General features: G+C 48.3%; 1 protein-coding gene across 2 annotated transcripts in view; it reads left to right on the top strand.

The window, feature by feature from the left end:
* LOC144604093 (tektin-3-like) overlaps positions 1-20,021 on the top strand; it is an 81,060-nt gene that overhangs the window by 5,037 nt on the left and 56,002 nt on the right. The window contains exon 1 of one of the 2 annotated variants that reach the window (XM_078418202.1): positions 19,827-19,921. The exons of the other annotated variant lie outside the window; for it this stretch is intronic. The gene's annotated coding sequence lies outside the window, so the exon portion shown is untranslated. Of the gene's footprint in view, positions 1-19,826; positions 19,922-20,021 lie in introns of those variants that run through there. 2 annotated transcript variants of the gene reach the window in all.

The following is a 20,021-nucleotide window of genomic DNA, read 5'->3' as shown; positions in this document are numbered from 1 at the left end:
CTAGTTCCCGATGTCCGAGGTAAAGGCCTTCGACCCTCTACTAGCAGCGATGAGCCCGCTGCTCCACCGCCGGCCACCCCGCCCAGCCCGACTGTCCAGGCCGTTGTCGCGGCCTCCGACCCGTATGCTGCGGTCCTGGCTGAGTTTCCGGAGCTGCTCGTTCAGCGTTTCGACGCCCCTTCTGCCCGGCACGGTGTTGTCCATCACATTCCCACTGAGGGGCCCCCCGTTTTCGCTCGGGCCCGGAGGTTGCCGCCGGACAAACTGGTGGTGGCTCATGCAGAATTCCAGAAGATGGAACGAATGGGCATTGTCCGTCGGTCCGACAGCCCGTGGGCCTCTCCGTTGCATATGGTCTCCAAAGCATCTGGGGGGTGGAGACCATGTGGAGATTACCGACGCCTTAACGCCGTCACCACGGCAGCCCGCTACCCCATACCGCACATCCAGGATTTCTCGTCTGGGCTGGAAGGTGCCATGGTATTCTCCAAAATTTATTTGGTGCGGGGCTACCACCAGATTCCTGTGCGTCCGGAAGACATTCCAAAGACTGCCACGATCACTCCGTTCGGGTTGTTCGAATGGTTGCGTATGCCTTTCGGGTTGAAGAACGTGGCACAGGCTTTCCAGCGGCTTATGGACCATGTTGGTCGGGATTTGTCTTTTGTTTTCATTTATTTGGATGATATCCTGGTCGCCAGTCGCTCGGAGCAGGAACACCTAGTCCATTTGCGGACCGTGTTCCGGGCTCATCATCCACCCCTCCAAGTGTCAATTTGGCCTCCACTCTATTGATTTCTTAGGACACCGGATCACCTCTGCCGGCGCCACTCCTTTGCCCGAAAAAGTGGAGGCTGGCCATGCCTTCCCGTGACCCACCACAGTAAAGGGGTTGCAGGAGTTCGTGGGCATGGTGAATTTCTACCATAGGTTCGTACCGGCAGCGGCACGGGTCATGCGTCCGCTCTTCCAGTGTCTCGCAGGCAAACCTGTCGAGTTGGAGTGGTCCGCGGCCGCTGAGACGGCCTTTGAGGCAGCTAAAGTGGCTCTGGCAGACGCCACCATGCTCGTCCACCCAAGCGCCTCCGCCCCCACGGCCCTGACGGTCGATGCATCGGACGTGGCGGTGGGAGGGGTTTTGGAACAGCAGGTAGATGGCAGTTGGCAGCCCTTGGCGTTTTTCAGCCGACAGCTTAATCTGGCTGAGCTGAAGTATAGCGCCTTTGACCGAGAGCTTCTGGCTCTCTATTTAGCTGTCCGCCACTTTAGGTATTTTCTAGAAGGCCGCCCATTTGTGGCCTTTACGGACCACAAACCATTGACTTTTGCTTTTTCGAACTTCGATGTGAACAGTTTGAGTTAATGGTTGTCTGTAATCTCGTTTGTTATCCTTTGTAATTGAATATTGCTGCCGCAATAAACTTCTTTAACAAAGTACAAGCCTCTAGACTCGCCATAGCCCACCATTATTTGCAAAAAAAATTCGTTTCTGGGCATCAAGTAGTCATAAGGACATAATAGACCGATAGTCCTCCTGTAACAGAAAGTTTATATGATTCTACATGCTTACTGATAGAGAATATTTTGTATAACTCAACCTTTGAAAGCAAATCAATAACTGTTGAGAATAAATCAGTGTGATATTTAAAGAAGTACACTATCGTTAAATATAAATGTCAGGTTTTTCCTGATATCATCTTGAATTTCATGATAGCCTATCTCTAATCAGTGGTTATGGAATTATCAATGTTGCCTACTATCTTGGCATGTGAGAGAGTCATTCCAGGATTGATACCATTTGGGAAGGGAATGGAACTGTAATGTCTCTAATGGAATGGAACTAATATGGACTCAGCCGACTCTAAGATTTGGAAATCAGCCCTTGCCAACCAGGGCACTAAGATCCAGCACCAGGAGGAGCAGCTGCGCTCAGTCAGTCACGGGGTGCGCGAGCTGAACGATAGACAAGGCGAGTTCCAGTCATCAGTGACGACCCAGATTAACCACCTCGCTGTACAACTCCATCAGGTTCTGGCTCGTCTCGACCCAACCTCGGCAGCTTCTCCACTGGCTCACGTTGAACCTTCAGCCGGCCATCCGCCTGCTGTTCCGGCCACGCCTGCGAACCCCACGCTGATTCTACGCCTGGCTTCACCAGATAAGTTCTCTGGAGACTCGGAGAATTGTAGATCATTCCTTGTACAATGTGATCTCCACTTCAAGCATAACCCTGCACACTTCCCCTCAGACCAGGCCAGGGTAGCATTTATTGTGTCCCATTTGACGGGACGAGCCGCAGCATGGGCCACTGCGGAGTGGTCTCGGGGCTCCACAGTCTGTCAGGATCTAGACCTCTTCCAAAGAACATTTAGCAGTATTTTTGATCACACTTCCTCTGCTAAGGAAGCTTCCCGAGTCTTACTGCAGCTAAAACAGAACACTCGCCCAGTGATAGACTATGCCATTGACTTCTGAACCCTTGCAACAGACAGTGGGTGGAATATGCCTGCACAAGTGGATGCATTCATGAATGGGTTGTCGGAGGCTATAAAGGACAGACTTTCACCTTTTGAGGTTCCCAGTGATCTAGAGACATTAATTACCAGGGCTATTCGTGTCGATAACAGGATAAAGGAAAAGGAAAGACACCAGACTGCTGATCGTCCTCCCAATCACCAGGGGCGCTCCTCTGGGTCCTTCACACCGAAGTCATCGTTCCCTGTCCATCGCTGGCCGGAGAAAACAGCGTCCTCTCAGCCGTCGGAGGAACCCATGCAGCTAGGACGAACCAGGCTGACTCCGGAGCAGCGGTTAACAAGGACACCGTATGGTCGACTGCTCGGTAAAAGGGGTGGCTCACCAGTGAAAAGGAGGACACTGGTGAGCCAATTCCCCGTTTCGGACTTACCTCCTCGACCTCTGACACAGGCCACCCTCACTCTGAATCAGCAAATTGTGACTCGGGGGGTTTTGATCGACTCCGGAGCCGACGAGAGTCTCATAGACTGGACTCTAGCTCGATCGTGTAAGGTTAAATCTGTGCCCTTGTTGCAACCTATTGTGGCGAGCGCTTTAGATGGACGTCAGTTGTTTGAGATAACTCATCGTACAGAACCTGTCAAAGTCATGTTCAATGCTAACCATGTGGAGATAATGTCTTTTCACTTGTTTGACTCAGCTCAACATCCCTTGGTCTTTGGTTTCCCTTGGCTGCAGAAACACAATCCTCAGATTGATTGGCGATCTGTAAGATCAGACGATGGGGGGTTAAGTGCACACAATCATGTCTTGTTGAACCAGTGAACAAAGGGGTGAGTTACGGGAAGATCGGGGCGGTTTTGGGAATAAATGTTCTTAAATCTGAAGAAATAAAGATTTCTAATGATGATGATGACTATCCCGATCTATCGAAGGTTCCACCATGTTACCAATGAACTGAAGGAGGTGTTCAACAAGTCCAGGGCCACCACCCTACCTCCTCATCGACCTTTCGACTGCGCTATCAACCTGCTGCCGGGGGCCTCCATATCCGGCCCTGAGAGGAAGGCGATGGATGAGTACATTGAGTCCTCCCTGAGGACGGGCATTATTCGCCCGTCCTCCTCGGCAGCAGGCGCGGGGTTTTTCTTTGTGGGCAAGAAAGATGGATCACTTCGTCCCTGCATAGATTACAGCTTCCTAACGAGATTACGATCAAGAATCGTTACCCACTTCCTTTGATGTCTTCTGCTTTTGACTAAACTAGACTAAACTAGACTTAAGGAATGCATACCATCTAGTGAGAATCAGAGAGGGGGATGAGTGGAAAACTGAGTTTAACACCCCTAACGGGCACTACGAGTATTTGGTGATGCCGTTCGGGTTAACCAATGCCCCCGCAGTCTTCCAAGCTTTTATGAACGAGGTCCTCAGGGAATTTCTCAATGAGTGTGTTTTTGTCTACCTTGATGACATTCTTATCTTCTCTCCAGACATACAGTCTCATGAGCGTCATGTCAAGTGTGTGTTGCAGAAGCTCCTAGCTAACCGTCTGTATGTGAAGGCCGAGAAGTGCGACTTCCACGCAGACACAATGTCCTTTCTGGGCTACATTATATCGGCCGACCACATCCAGATGGACCCTGGTAAGGTCAGTGCGGTGGCCGATTGGCCCACCCCCACTAACAGAAAGAAGGTGCAACAGTTTCTCGGATTTGCAAACTTTTACAGACGTTTTATTAGAGACTTCAGTGCTGTTGCTGCTCCTCTGCACTCTCTCACGTCTTCCAAGACCCAGTTCCAGTGGAATCCTCAGACCGAAGCCGCCTTCCAGCGCCTCAAAACATTGTTCACCAACGCTCCTGTTCTGACCATCCCAGATCCCCAGAGACAGTTCATTGTGGAGGTGGATGCCTCCAACGAGGGGATTGGGGCGGTACTTTCCCAGAGAGCGGAGAAGGACAACCGGATTCATCCCTGCGCCTACCTGTCACGTAAGTTGACCCCCGCAGAAAAAAATTACGATGTCGGAAACAAAGAACTGCTGGCGGTCAGAGCAGCATTGGGGGAGTGGAGGCACTGGCTGGAGGGGGCCGAGCAGCCTTTTCTGGTATGGACAGATCACAAGAACCTGGAATACATCCGTAAAGCCAAGAGACTCAACTCACGTCAGGCCAGATGGACTCTGTTTTTTAGTAGGTTCAACTTTTCTCTGTCTTACTGGCCCGGTTCCCAGAACACAAAACCAGACGCCCTGTCCCGACTTTATGACCCTGAACCTGATACCAGAGAACCCGAACCCATCCTGCCACTTAACCGTGTGGTAGGAGCGGTGTCTTGGCAGATCAAAACAGATGTGAAGCAGGCTAATGATGAGACTGTAGGGACATAGGGATTGGCCAGGTAATAGAACCCTCGGATTGGGTTACGGTCACGGGGTGAGGAAGCGCGGGGTATTTAAATGCTTGGCGCCAAACGTTAGATTAGAGATTAGATTAGTGAGTGAAGTTAGTGTTTGTCCAGAAAGAAGTCTGTCGCGTTTGTTACGGGTTTTATACTAATAAAGGATTTAGATAATACCACTCGTCTGGACTCACTACATTGGTGACCTCGAACGTAGGAAGAAAGCAGCAGCATGTCGCAGGCGGGAGCGAGTGCGGGCGAAATCCATCTACCGCCGTTCTGGGCCCATCAGCCGCACCTGTGGTTTGTGCAGGCAGAATCACAGTTCCATCTCAAAAAGGTGGAGGAAGACCAGGAGAAGTACCACCACGTGGTGAGCTGTCTGCAGGCGGAGGTGGCTGCGCGGGTCAGCCGATACCTGACCAGTCCACCCCAAACGAACCAGTACGTGGGGCTCAAGAAGCTCCTGCTGCGGACCTTCGGCTGGGCCCAGAGCCAGCGGGCTCTGAAGCTCCTCCATTTGCCAGACCTGGGGCAGCGGCTGCCGTCGGAGCTGATGTCCGAGATGCTGGCTTTGGCGGGCGACCATCAGCCGTGCATGATATTCGAAGCGGCCTTCCGGGAGAAGCTACCTGGGGACGTCAGGTTGGTGTTGGCAGACGTCCCTTTTGAAGATCCGGTAGCGTTCGCCGAGAAGGCAGACACGCTCGTGAGGGAACGCAACGCCCGAGACGGCTCCGTTAACCGGGTCTCGAGGCCCAGCGGCAGTCGGGGGTGCGGCCGGGAGAGCGACGCATCGGCCGCTATTGCGCAGCCGGCCCGCCAAGAGAGGGCGGCGGCGCCTGTTCATTGGCAGCGGGCTCGACCAACAGAGCCGGATAGGCGTGGCTGGTGCTCTTTCCATCGGCGGTGGGGCAGCGAGGCCCGAAGCTGTAGATCCCCGTGTTCGTTTCCGGGAAACGCCTGGGCCGATCGACTGTAGAGGCAGTCTCGGTTGGCCGTAACCACCGCCTCTACGCTACGGATCAGAGTACCGGGATCGTTTTCCTAGTGGATACGGGAGCGGTCGTAAGTATTGTGCCCCCCTATGACTGTGAAGTTCGAGTGGGGGAAAAGGGCCCGCCCCTAATTGCAGTGAATGGTAGCACCATCCGTACATACGGTAAAAGGACCATGTCCCTGTCCTTCGAGTCCAGGACTTACCGTTGGGAATTCATCGTTGCGGATGTGGGCCAGGCCATATTGGGGGCAGATTTCCTATGGGCGTTTTCCTTGGTCGCAGACGTCCGAGGGAGGGGCCTACAACCCTCGGCTGATGTACGGCCTCGGGATACTGGGCCAGAGGCTTCTACAAGCGCCGCCCCACCCAGCCTAGTCATCCAGTCCATTACCACGGCTCCCGGTCAGTTCGATGCGGTCCTGGCCGACTTCCCGCAGCTCCTCGTCCAGCGTTTTGATTCACCTTCGGAGAAGCACGGGGTTGTCCATTTCATTCCAACCGAAGGGCCGCCGGTTTTTGCCCGGGCACGGCGCCTCCCACCCGACAAGCTGGCCAGGGCGCGAGAGGAGTTCCTAAACTTGGAGAGGTTGGGAATTATTCGGCCTTCGAGTAGTCCGTGGGCCTCCCCCTTGCACATGGTTTCCAAAGCATCTGGGGGGGTGGAGACCATGTGGTGACTTCCATCGACTCAACGCGGCAACACGGCCAGACCGCTACCCGATTCCACACATTCAGGACTTTTCAGCTAGCCTGGAGGAGGCGACAATATTTTCAAAAATTGATTTGGTGCGGGGATACCATCAGATCCCGGTCCACCCGCCGGATATTCCGAAAACAGCGACCATCACCCCGTTCGGACTGTTTGAGTGGTTGCGTATGCCTTTCGGCCTTAAAAATGCAGCTCAGGCATTCCAGCGTCTGATGGACCGGGTGGGTCGAGGGTTGCCGTTTGTCTTTATTTATCTAGACGATATTTTGATTGCCAGCCGTTCGGTCCAGGAGCACTTGGTCCACCTCCGCACGGTGTTCCAGAGGCTGCAAGACCATGGCCTGATTCTCCATCCGGACAAGTGCCAATTCGGCGTGTCCGCGGTGGATTTTTTGGGTCACCGGGTTACTCCGGCCGGTGCCACTCCCTTACCAGCTAAGGTGGACGCGGTCCGCTCTTTCCCCCACCCGACTACCATCAAGGGCTTGCAGGAATTTGTGGGCATGGTCAATTTTTATCATCGGTTCGTGCCTGCAGCAGCTCGGGTTATGCGTCGCCTTTTTCAATGTCTCGCAGGTAACCCCGCGGAGTTGGTATGGTCCGTAGCTGCGGAGACGGCTTTTGTTGCGGTCAAACAGGCCCTCGCCAATGCCACCATGCTGGTGCACCCGCGCTCCTCCGCCCCCACAGCTCTGACGGTGGACGCCTCAGACGTGGCGGTGGGTGGGGTTTTGGAGCAGCAGGTTGACGGTGAATGGCAGCCTCTTGCGTTTTTCAGCAGGCAGCTCTCTCGAGCGGAGCTCAAGTACAGTGCGTTCGATAGGGAGCTCCTGGCCCTTTATTTAGCAGTCCGGCACTTCCGTTACTTTTTAGAAGGCCGTTGTTTCGTGGCCTGCACGGATCACAAACCTTTGACATTCGCTTTTGCTAAGGTTTCTGATCCGTGGTCGGCTCGCCAGCAGCGGCACCTAACCCTCATTTCGGAGTTTACGACCGATGTCCGTCATATTGCGGGTAGGCTGAATGCCGTTGCTGATGCCCTGTCCCGGCCGGCCATTCCCTCCGTAGCCGTGGTTGGTAAACATGTGGATTTCCAGGAGCTAGCGGAGGCTCAGCGCCTGGAAGGAACTGCCGCGGTGTACGCCTCCACAACCTCGGGACTGCGTTTAGAGCAGGTGGCGTGTGGCCCCAAAGGTACCAAGTTGTGGTGCGACGTTACTCTCCCACGCCCTCGCCCGGTGGTGCCTGCCGCTCTGCGGCGTAAGGTTTTTGAGGCCATTCATGGCCTGGCACATCCGTCCATCAGGGCGACTTCAGCCATGGTGGCCGACCGGTTTGTCTGGCATGGCCTGCGAAAGCAGGTGGCAGCCTGGGCACGCGCCTGCATTCCGTGCCAGACCTCCAAAGTCCATCGTCATGTCCAGCCCCCGCACCAGACATTCGAGGTTCCCCCCGCCCGTTTTTTCCACATCCATGTGGATTTGGTGGGTCCATTGCCCTATTCTAGGGGTTACACTCATCTACTGACGGTGGTTGATCGGTTCACTCGTTGGCCGGAAGCGCTCCCGTTGTCGGACACCTCGGCGGCCTCCTGTGCACGGGCCCTGGCGTTGCATTGGGTGGCTCGTTTCGGGGTCCCGGCTATCATCACTACAGATCGGGGAGCCCAGTTCACCTCATCTCTCTGGGCCGCGCTGGCGCAGCTTTATGGTGCTCGATTACAGCAGACCACCGCCTATCATCCCCAAGCCAACGGGATGGTTGAGCGTTTCCATCGGCAGCTGAAGGCGTCCCTCTGTGCTCGCCTGACTGGCTACGATTGGGCTGACCAGCTGCCTTGGGTCCTCCTCGGCATCCGTACGGCCCCGCGGGCTGAGCTGGGCACATCTTCGGCCGAGCTCGTCTACGGTTCGCCCCTGCGGGTGCCGGGCGATATTCTCCCTTCCATTCCCGCCTTGCCGCCATCCGTCACGTCAGTCTTGGGCTCCCTCCGGGAACGGGTGGGTTCTCTGGCTCCAGTCCCCACCTCTAGTCACGGAAGCACAGCAGTTCACGTTCCTTCGGAATTGCGGAGCTGTGATTTCGTGTTTCTTCGGAAAGATTGCCACCGTCCCCCTCTTCAGCCGGTTTACCAGGGCCCGTTCCAGGTGCTCAAAAGAGGGACTGTAACCTTCACCTTGCAGGTAGGAAATCGTCAGGAGCTGGTTTCAGTGTCCCGTCTCAAGCCGGCCCATTTAGACCAGGACCTCCCCGTGTCGGTGGCTCAGCCGCCGCGCCGGGGCCGGCCTGTGGCTGCTCGACTGGTCCCGTCAGCGGCGCCCAGTTTACCACCTCTTGGGCCTCCGCCGCCTATGGTTGGTCCCGGGCTGCCGTTGTTCATCAAGTGCCCCACGTCACCTGCACCCTCCGCTCCAGTGGACCCCCCATCGCCTCCAGCGGCGGCGTCCCCCCCGCCTCCTGTCACGCTGGGGGTATCGGTTTCCCCCATCCGTACACGTTCTGGGCGGGAGGTTCGGCCGCCCGTGAGGTATGGTTTCGAGGGTTCTGGGGGGGGTCATGTAGGGACATAGGGATTGGCCAGGTAATAGAACCCTCGGATTGGGTTACGGTCACAGGGTGAGGAAGCGCGGGGTATTTAAATGCTTGGCGCCAAACGTTAGATTAGAGATTAGATTAGTGAGTGAAGTTAGTGTTTGTCCAGAAAGAAGTCTGTCGCGTTTGTTACGGGTTTTATACTAATAAAGGATTTAGATAATACCACTCGTCTGGACTCACTACAAGACTCCAGCACCGAGTGGCTGTCCTACTAACTGTTTGTTTGTTCCTGTGACATTGCGCCCCCAGGTAATCCACTGGGCTCACACATCCCTGCTCACATGCCATCCAGGTGCCAAGAGAACTGTTTTTGTGGTTAAACAGCGTTTTTGGTGGCCTTCACTTGAGAAGGATGTAGCTGAATATGTGGCCGCCTGCCCTGTCTGTGCAAGGAGCAAGCCCTCCAGACAAGCCCAAGCGGGCCTGCTGCACCCACTTTCAGTCCCTCAGAAGCCCTGGTCCCACATCTCCATTGACTTTGTTACTGGGTTGCCGGCCTCCAAAGGTAACACAACTGTCCTGACGGTGGTAGACCGATTTTCAAAGATGGTACATTTTATCGCTGTGGCCAAGCTCCCCTCTGCCAAAGAGACGGCAGAGGTAATGATGTCTCACGTTTTCCGTATCCATGGTTTCCCTACAGACATTGTCTCGGACCGAGGTCCTCAGTTTGTGTCCAAGTTTTGGAGTGAGTTTTGTTCCCTCATAGGTGCCACCGTCAGCCTGTCTTCTGGTTACCATCCGCAATCCAATGGCCAGACTGAGCGGATGAACCAGGAGCTCGAGACCTGCTTGCGCTGTCTGATCGCGCAGAACCAGACCACCTGGAGCGACCATCTCATCTGGGTCGAGTACGCACGCAACACGCTTCCTATGGCTGCCACGGGACTCACACCCTTCCAGTGTGCCTACGGCTACCAGCCCCCCCTTGTTCTCGGCTTATGAGGGTGAGGTGACGGTGCCTTCTGCCCACGCCATGATCAGACGCTGTCGCCGAATCTGGGACGGAGCTCGGAGGGTTCTACTCCGGGGTCAGTCCCGGATGAAAGCGGCAGCCGACTGCCACCGCAGATCCGCTCCGCATTATCGCCCAGGCCAGAAGGTATGGCTGTCTACAAAGGACTTGCCACTTCACGTCCACGCCAGAAAGCTGGCTCCAAGGTTCGTGGGTCCATTTCCCATTTCGAAAGTCATTAACCCTGTTTCGGTCCGTCTACAACTCCCCAGGTCATTAAGGGTTCACCCTACATTCCACGTCAGCAAAGTAAAACCGGTCAAGGAAAGTGCACTCGTGCCCGCCTCCAAGCCCCCTCCACTCCCCCGGCTCGTCGACGGTGGTCCGGTCTACACAGTTAAGGCACTTCTTGCAGTCCGCAAGAAAGGTCGCGGTCGCCAGTTTCTGGTCAACTGGGAAGGCTACGGTCCTGAGGAGAGGTGCTGGATTCCTGCCAGCTTCATTTTGGACAAAACTTTGATCAAGGACTTTGACAAGACTCATCCTGACCAGCCTGGACCGTCAGGAGTCGGTCCTAAAGGGGGGGGTACTGTAATGTCCCGTCATATCTGTTAGTCTTGTGTCATGTTCTGTGTTTAGATTCTCATTTCAGGTCCCTTGACTTCATGCCATTGTAATTGTCAGCCCCGCCTTGATTGTTTCCACCTGTGTGCCCTTACCTCATGTATATATACTCCACGCCTCCCTTTGTCCTGTGCCAGTTCGTATTGTGATTCATGTGCTCTCGGTCGTAGTATAGCTAGTAAGTAATTTTTGTAACTAATGTTTTTGTAGCTGAGTAAGTTTAGAGTTTTTGGTTCGAATCGCAGTGTTCTTTAATGTGAAAATTAAAGAACGCCTTTATTTTCTCCAAATTGACTCTTGTGTGTGAGTCGTGCGTTTGAGTCCAGTTCCTGTGTGCCCCAGAGCATAACAGGAACACCCCTCTCTCCACTTGAACACATTTCTCTCTCCTTATCACCAGCCAACAAAATGTTCTGAAAGTAGGCACCCAGATATAGGTATCTAGAACAACATTTTGTTTAAATTCATTTATGAATAAATAGAATGTAAAGCAAAATACATTGGATCCTCAAAATCTGAAATAAATTCAAAAAATACTCAATGGGGTATGAATTGAGAAAAAATAGTTAATGTTTCAGTTCAATAACTTTCACCAGAATACAGTCTACAATGAATCTGAATTGACTTTGTAACAGAAAGTTAAAAAGAGAGCCAGACCACTAAGTCATATTCATAGTAGATATAAAAATTCCCTGAAGTTATTAAACCGTGCACTCAGGAGAGGATGTTCTCTTCCTTTGTTTTTCCACAGAATTAATCATTGATTTCCTTGGATTTAACTTGCGATAAGTTGAATTTCAGGTTATAAAAACATCGTATTATTAAAATTCATCGAAAGATTCCAAAATATGTCCATTTCGTTCGGTTATATATTTTAACTCCAATCCCCTGTATCCAAACCCATATATACTTTCTGCTTGCTTTTCAAAACTATTGAGGTTAAAATAAAAATCAAACAGCACGTTGACTTGGGGAACATTGCCAAGATTACAATCAAAGTGTTGTTCTGCTGCAAACAACAGTTATGGAGTGGATTGGAAGCGCATTGGCTTGTGACAGCATTGTAACTTGCAATATTATGGTCAATGGCCTGGTGATTGGGTAACAGATGATAAGCAGCAGGTTAATAGGCTAAGTTCCAAAAATTACAATGGCAGGCAATTGCTGCAAAGCACAGAAATGAAGAAAAAAGGCCACGAGGAAAGGCACTAAAGTGAGAGATTCTCAACCAAGGATCTTTAGACTTTAGAGATACAGCGTGGAAACAGGTCCTTCAGCCCATCGAGTCTGCGTCGAGCAGTGATCACCCCATACACTAGTTCCATCGTACGTACTAGGATCAATTTATTGAAGTCGATTAACCTATGTGTTTGGAGTGTGGGAGTCCCTGCCCCGTGACCTGCGTGGGTTTTCTCCGAGATCTTCGGTTTCCTCCCACACTCCAAAGACGTACAGGTATGTAGGTTAATTGGCTGGGCAAATGTAAAAATTGTCCCTAGTGGGGTGTAGGATAGTGTTAGTGTGCGGGGATCGCTGGGCGGCGCGGACCCGGTGGGCCGAAGGGCCTGTTTCTGCGCTGTATCTCTAAATCTAAATCTAAACTGGAGCACCCGGTGAAAACCCACATGGTCACACGGGGAACGTACAAACTCCGTACAGACAGCACCCATCGTCAGGATCAAACCCAGGTCTCTGGGGCTGTAAGGCAGCAACTCAACCGCTTCACCACCGTGCCGCCCAAATCCAGATCTGGTAGGTTGCGAAAGAAATGAGAAGTAGCTGAAGGAAATAAATTTACTGTTGAGGTGAATAAAATAGTGAGTCTTCTAAATAAAATAAACACAAAGGAGTACAACTCAAAGTGCTGGAATAACTCAGCAGTCAGGCAGCATCTCAGAAGGACATGGATAGGCGATTCAGGTTAAGACCCTTCTTCAGACCGTAAACGGGTAGGAACTATTTTCATTATGTGAAAGGCGAAGAGACAAAGGACATAATTCTAAACCAAAAGGACACAAAGTACTGGAATAACCCAATGGGTCAGACAGCATCTCTGGAGAACATGGATAGTGATGTTTTGGGTCAGGACTCTTCTTCAGACTGTGAGGAGTGGTTAGAAAGCTGGGAGAGAGATGCATTGGCACTTCCTTGTTTCTACTCTATAATTCTAAAGCAATTGGTAGAAGGATTACAGGAGAGATGAAGGAAAATCTTGTCACCCAGAATGTGACGGAGAGGTGGCACTCAGTACCTAAAAGGGCAGAGAGGCAGAAACAATCTGCACTTTAAAAAAATACTTGGATGCATGCTTGAAGAATTGCGATTCACCAAGCTATGGATTGAGCATTGGGTTTGGTTGGCTAGATGTTTTTCAAATGGCCAAGACATGATGGGCTGAGAAGGTGTCATTTGTCGGAGATAGGTCTAGAAGGATGAGAGGAGATCTTAGCGAAACGTATAAGATTATTAAGGGGTTGGACATGTTAGAGGCAGGAAACATGTTCCCAATGTTGGGGGAGTCCAGAACAAGGGGCCACAGTTTACGAATAAGGGGTAAGCCATTTAGAACTGAGATGAGGAAAAACTTTTTCAGTCAGAGAGTTGTGAATATGTGGAATTCTCTGCCTCAGAGGGCAGTGGAGGCCAATTCTCTGAATGCATTCATGAGAGAGCTAGATAGAGCTCTTAAGGATATCGGAGTCGGGGTATGGGGAGAAGGCAGGAACGGGGTACTGATTGAGAATGATCAGCCATGATCACATTGAATGGCGGTGCTGGCTCGAAGGGCCAAATAGCCTCCTCCTGCACCTATTGTCTATTGTCTAGACACAAAAAACTGGAGTAACTCAGTGGGTCAGGCTTGCATCTCTGGAGAAAAGGAATAGGTGATGTTTTGGGTTGAGACCCTTCTTCAGACTGTCCCAAAACTTCACCTATTCCTTTTCTCCAGAGATACTGTCTGACCCGCTGAGTTACTCCAGCTTTTTGTGTCTATCTTCGGTTTAAACCAGCATCTGCAGTTCCTTCCTACACATCTCATCATTTGTCATAAATGTTTGATGATTCTATGTACCTACTGACAGAGAATAGGTAACATAACCTTGCAAATCAAATTAATCACTGCTTAGAATAGTGTAGTCCACCCACATGCTGTAGAATAGCACCAAAATACCTCAACATTAAATTTTCAACATCTTAATTTTCAATGCTGTAACCCGCCCACTAATGCCTTTTTCAAATGGTTACATAAAAATTCTCAATTCTGCAAGATTATTCTCCATCTCCCTCGGTAATAACTAATGCATGACAGAATGGTGGGGGGTTCAGTTAAGGAAGGTGAGTTAAAGCATTTTAAATTTGTAGTATTTGTGGACCTTTAGCTAATGTGCAGGGGGTGGGTTTTGCTAATTTAGGGTGCAAGCTGCAGAGTTTTGAATACGGTTTACAAATAGTGCAGCAGAGACAGGCTGGAAAGAGATCTGTCGAATAGTTGATTTTTATTTAGAGATACACCATGGAAACTGGCCCTTCAGCCCACCAAGTCCAGAACGACCAGAGATCTCCACACATTAACACTGTCCTATACACACTAGGGACAATTTACACTTATACCAAGTATACAACCCAAGCCAATTAATCTACAAACCTGTAGGTCTTTGGAGTGTGGGAGGAAAGATCTCAAAGAAACTCCACGCGGTCAGGGGGAGAACGTACAAACTCCCTACAGACAGCGCAAGTGGTCAGGATTGAACCCGGGTCTCGGGAGCTGCAAGCGCTGTAAGGCAGCAAGTCTACCGCTGCACCACCATGCCGCCCATAAATGAAAGAAAAACATGTAGAAAAGATTCAGCAGCAAGGATAATGTCGGGAAAACATTGGGAAGAGATATAATGGAAGTGGAAGTCTATGGACTGTGAGAATGAGGTTGAAAATTTAGTTCAGGGTCTAACAGGATGCTGCGGTTGAGAACAGCCTTGTTCAGCCAACAGAGTGGATAAGGGGCTGGAACAATCGGTGAGTAAAATGGGTTCGTGGCAGGGCCTGAAATTAATGGGGGTGATCATTTCAATTTTGGTCGAAATTATGACTCAAACAGAGCCAATTGTTAAGCAAGCAGACTAGCCACCCAGTGGAGTTGGGTACAACTAGATGTCTGGCAATTGGAACCTGGTGACATGTCTGTGGATTATGTCAGCAAGAAGCAGTGGACAACTAGAAAAAGGAGGGACCAGGATTTGATCTTTGGACATTTCCAGAACTATTGATCCGTGGGATAAAATAGAAACCATTGTCTGACTTTAATTGGATAGCTGAGTGGTACCAAGAAATGGCACCCCACTTCACCTCTTCACCTAAAGCATAAACATAATTGCTGGAAGAACTCAGTCTACCCAGCAGCATCCATGGCAAATGAAACCAGTGAAAATGTCAGGTCAATTATCCAGCGGAGAGTGGAGAGTTTACAGCTTTCGAAGCAGAGCCTGATCATGGTCTTTGGCACAATATATTAAATCGTTTATTATTAAAATGGGCACAGAAGACCACACTGTTATTTGTTCAATAGTAGGGGAGTTTTTCTGAACAACCCAGCCAACATTTATCCTTCAACCAACACCATCAGAAACAAAGAAATTGATAATTTATCAATATATTTAGTGCAACCTTGTGTATAAATTAGCTGCTATATTTTGGTATAGCAGTATTTTTTAAAACTATTTAGTTGGTAACAAAATAATTTCAAATGAAGAACACTAAGAAAGCACATTTGTCCTTTCTATTTTTCCTTGCCATTGATGTCCATTATCCACCAACCAACAAATCAGTCCCATTTTGTTTGAGGTCACATCTCCACTGCCTCCATGGTTAAAATTTCAGCTCACAAGATGGAGCCATTTCTAGTTTATCTGTTTGGAGTTAAAATGTCACATCTGGCAAATCCATAAATTGATGCTTTGAGCCAGTGGCTTGTCATGTTTTTCTCTACCTCACACTCAAGAGCAATTATCAATAGTGATATTGACAATATATCATTGTTGATAATTATGTGTGTAGACAAAATTGGTTCAAGTATAAAAATAACAATACCAAATAATCTACATACACTAATATTCAGAGTATTTTTATCCCCTATTTTACATCTTCAATTAGCATTTCTGTTTATCCTGTGGAAGAAAGAAATAAAAGTAGACCAGGTAGTCTCTCAGACCTGTTCAAATCATTTGTAGCTGATCTGACTTAATATCAGAGGTGAGATACCCATGGATATGAAGACAAAATAACTATATGTTCATTGAGTATGACATCATAATGACAAAGTAACATCATAAAGCGGCTTCAGGTGTTTGGGTTGCACTTCGCATTTGCAACTATAGAGTGTCAAAGTCAGCAATGGCATACAAGAAGTATCTCCACTTTTGAGACTGCCATAATTGATAAGTGACTACTAATATTACTAAGTTATTTGTCTGGTCAGTATATTTTCTTGTGCTTAAGCAGATTTTTCTCCAGATTATACCCTTGTTTCATATTTAATGAATTTAATTTTTTGATTTAGGTTTTAAATAGACACTTGTGAAAATAGTTCAACAAGAAATGTAGAAATATTAAACTATTTATTTATTTTAGTATATGTTCTTTCATTGTTCAGCTTTCAGAAATAATTTTTCATCCAAAGTTATATTCTAAAAAATAACTACTGCATATTACCTTCAACATGCTTCCTCTTCCCAGTGCTTGCCATAAATTCTGATTTTCTTTCTTTATACTTTGATTTTTTATAAATCCTATTCTGTTCTTTATTTATTTTTGCTGTTTCCAGTTTGGGCCTCTGTTGCTCTTTTTCTCCCCTTTATTTCCAATGCTCAATTTTCCCTAAACTTTCCACCTCCTGTGGCATTAATCTTTATTGGAATTCCAACATGACCATTTGTTTCTCTTTCCTCATCGTTCACCCAGCCCTGCAAGATTTTATCTACCTCTGAGTTCTTCCACTCAGAAAATCTCTCTATTATATTACTCCTGCATGATCTCTTTCACAAATATCTACTGGCTCTGCTCTAAGTGTAGGAAATATATGATGGAACCAATCTTGCCGTCCATTCTGCAGTTCCCATTATCAATGGAATTTGCTCTTATAGACCCACAGGAGGACCATAGGGTCAAAGATCCTTTCTGATGGACAGTTGACCTGGGGACCATGAATAAAGTAAAACCCTTGAAAGGATAAAAAGGCAGGATTTGGAGCCAGGAAGGTAAGATCACCCAGTGGCTCTTGCACCTGAAGCTGGTCAACCATAGGCAAAACAGCTGCATATCATATCTTCTGAATGCAGCAATTGCAATATCCAGAGAAATGCAGTAGATCACTACACCATTGTATTAACTAGAGAGGATACACAGCATCAATGTGAAGCTTCATTCACAGCTGACATCCCTCGCGCATTAGTCGCAATGGTTAAGAGGATTGACTGTGCTTGCTCATTACATGAATTGCCATGGTTATCTTTGCAATTTGGTGACATATACTCCAACCAATAGTACACACTTGATGATTGTGGAGGACTAATTACTATACTTCCACTAATAGTGTTTGTAAATACATTGCAAATATGTTATTATCTTTGTTCCCTGAGTACAAATCCTTCACAGGAACTGTAAGAGTCAAAGATAATGAAATATAGTAACAAAGCCAACAGGAATACAGACTTTCTCCTTTTCTGTACTAAACAACAGCTTTGAAAAGAAATAGAAGAGCAATATATCTATTGATATGTTATTCTAATCCTGGCTATGTATTGATGAGACAGAAGTTGGCAGTTATGATGAACTATTAGATCTAGTGCAGTATTGAGTGCAGCTCAGCATCTCCGCAATGTTGCCAATGAGCATAAGAGTCGCAGTCTGTTGGCATATTTGAACATCATTAAACTTAAAATAGAGTTTTATTTGCAAGATCAATGACTGGGGAAACTGGATATTGACTGTTCTGAGGATGCCATTGAAACACAAAAACCTGTCTCCAAATAAGTACCTGCAATCTGCCAAATCCTTTCATGGAAACAAAATGAACAACTCAATCATTAAATAAGCTAAGAAGCTTCTAATGGTTTGGAAAACAAAAAGTCTAGCACATACAGAAAGCAACATGAGAGTTCTTTTCCCTTTCTTGTGCGAAGGCAAATTCTACCTTAGGTTTTAGAAAGTGAACTAGATTAACACCTGTTCACATCAAGGACATTTTATCATATATCAGACTTAATAATGTGCTGACATCAAATAAACCCTGCAGTTACACCAAACAAAGCTATGTCCAGAATGGTATGGAGTTCAAACAAGGCCAGCCAAGTTCTCCTGGAGTCATCATAGCATACAGCACGGAAACATAGCATTCAGCCCAACTTGTCCAAGCCGACCACATTGCCCCATCTAAGAGAGTCATATTTGCCCACATTTGCCCCATATCCTTCTAAACCTTTCCTATCTATATACCTGTCCAAGTGCCTTTTAGATGCTGTTTTAGTACCTGCCTTAACTATCTCCTCTGGCAGCTTGTTCCATATACCATTTCCCAACACAGGTTACGCTATATCTCAATAAACTTGGTTTAGGCATTTTTATTTCTTGTTCCATATGCAATAATGTCTGGCCCATTTCCAAAATCCTACAGATAGTGGAAGGAGTTCATTCAGTTTTGGCTGCAGTGTGAAAATGCTGCATGTGATCCTCCTCACAGAGGGATGATTCTGTCAAATCTTTGAAGATAAAGTGTGTAACCAAATTGGACACACTTTGCGAAAGACATTTTTGGCAATAACCCAGCATGCCACTTCCAAGGCTTTGATCAGGATCAATCCATAAAAACATTCCACCATAATCTAAGAGTTTAAACGGCACCCTTGTTGGTCAAACTAATCCATCCTCCACAAGCTTTCTTTGATGCTAACTCTCAATTAAGCTTTGTCTCTAAACTATGTACTGTTGTGATTAATGTGCTTCTGAAATGTTAACTCTGCAGTGTGCTGACTCTATTAGTTGAATATTAGAAAGGTATCAAGGAAAAGGCAACAGAGTGGGAAATGGCGAAGGTCACCCACACTAGATTGTGTTCAGAGTTCCCTTGGGAGCAAAAGGTATCACAGTCCTTATTTTAGTGTGAGAAAGACCATGTATTGCGATAAGATTATTGTAATTGTGTGCGTGGGTGTGGGGTGTTTAAATCACCGCACGATATTTGGTGAGATTGTTGAGAACTGGCCACGCTCATATCCAGTCAATTCGCAGATTGACTGTTCAATTTATTTCCAAATTGTAACAAGACAGCTGTATCAAGAAAGATACTGACCACTACCTTCCTATTGTCTATGCTGTAGCATCGGATTAGTATTTTAGCGCAGTTGTTTCTTTTTGATGATTCTTGTTCAAGTGGAATAAGAATTGACCTGCAGCCTTTCTTCTCTAGTCTTTAGCTCCCCTGTCCTGCCCTGCCCGGGTAAGGAGAGGCGGCTAAATAGATTGCTGCAATTGGAGCTTCTTTCCTTTTCAGTGAATTGAGCACTTTCACGATACAAAGCTGGCTGGGATAGGGTCGGGTCTTAATTGAACTCTGGAAATAATCACAGAGAGAGGGCGAAGACATTTAGTGAAGAAGGGTCCGGACCCGAAACGCCACCTGTTTATGTTCTCCGGGGATGCTGCCTGATCCGCTGGGTTACTCCAGCACATTGTGTATTTTCTAAATGTATACCAGCATCTGCAGTTCCTTGTTTTGACACTTAAGACTAAACTGGAAATGGGAGCAAGAGATAAGCAGAGAAACGCGTCAGGCAGAAAATGCAGCAATTTTTGTGGGGGGGTTTTCTTTGCACATTAAACTGACAGAAATTCCACTAAATACAAGAACCTTGCTGTGCAGTGTGAATACGTAGCAATGCTGTGTCCAGCAGCTGTAATGTACCTTTGCAAACTGCTGAGGATTAGAGAGGGGATGGAATGAGAGGGGGAGGTTTAATATTTGATTGTGAGTAGGATAGATGACGCACATTTACCCCCCCCCCCCCTTTGCATCAATCATCTGATTGGAATCAAGTCATCTCTCATAGGCTGCAAACCCACCACAGCAGGCGTCAACATGGAGGAGCAAGATGGACCCCTGACTCGAGTAGGCGAATGTTTTCAGGCTGGTTTGGATTGCTGGAGAGGTTTTTTTCCACCCCCCCCCCCCCCCTGCTCCTCCCCGGCGCACAACCTCTGCACCGGCA

This window comes from Rhinoraja longicauda, chromosome 21 (genome assembly GCF_053455715.1).
Source record: "Rhinoraja longicauda isolate Sanriku21f chromosome 21, sRhiLon1.1, whole genome shotgun sequence".
Taxonomy (NCBI): Eukaryota; Metazoa; Chordata; class Chondrichthyes; order Rajiformes; family Arhynchobatidae; genus Rhinoraja; species Rhinoraja longicauda.
The sequence above is the reverse complement of the archived record's forward strand: the minus strand, read 5'-3'. Positions and strand labels throughout refer to the sequence as shown.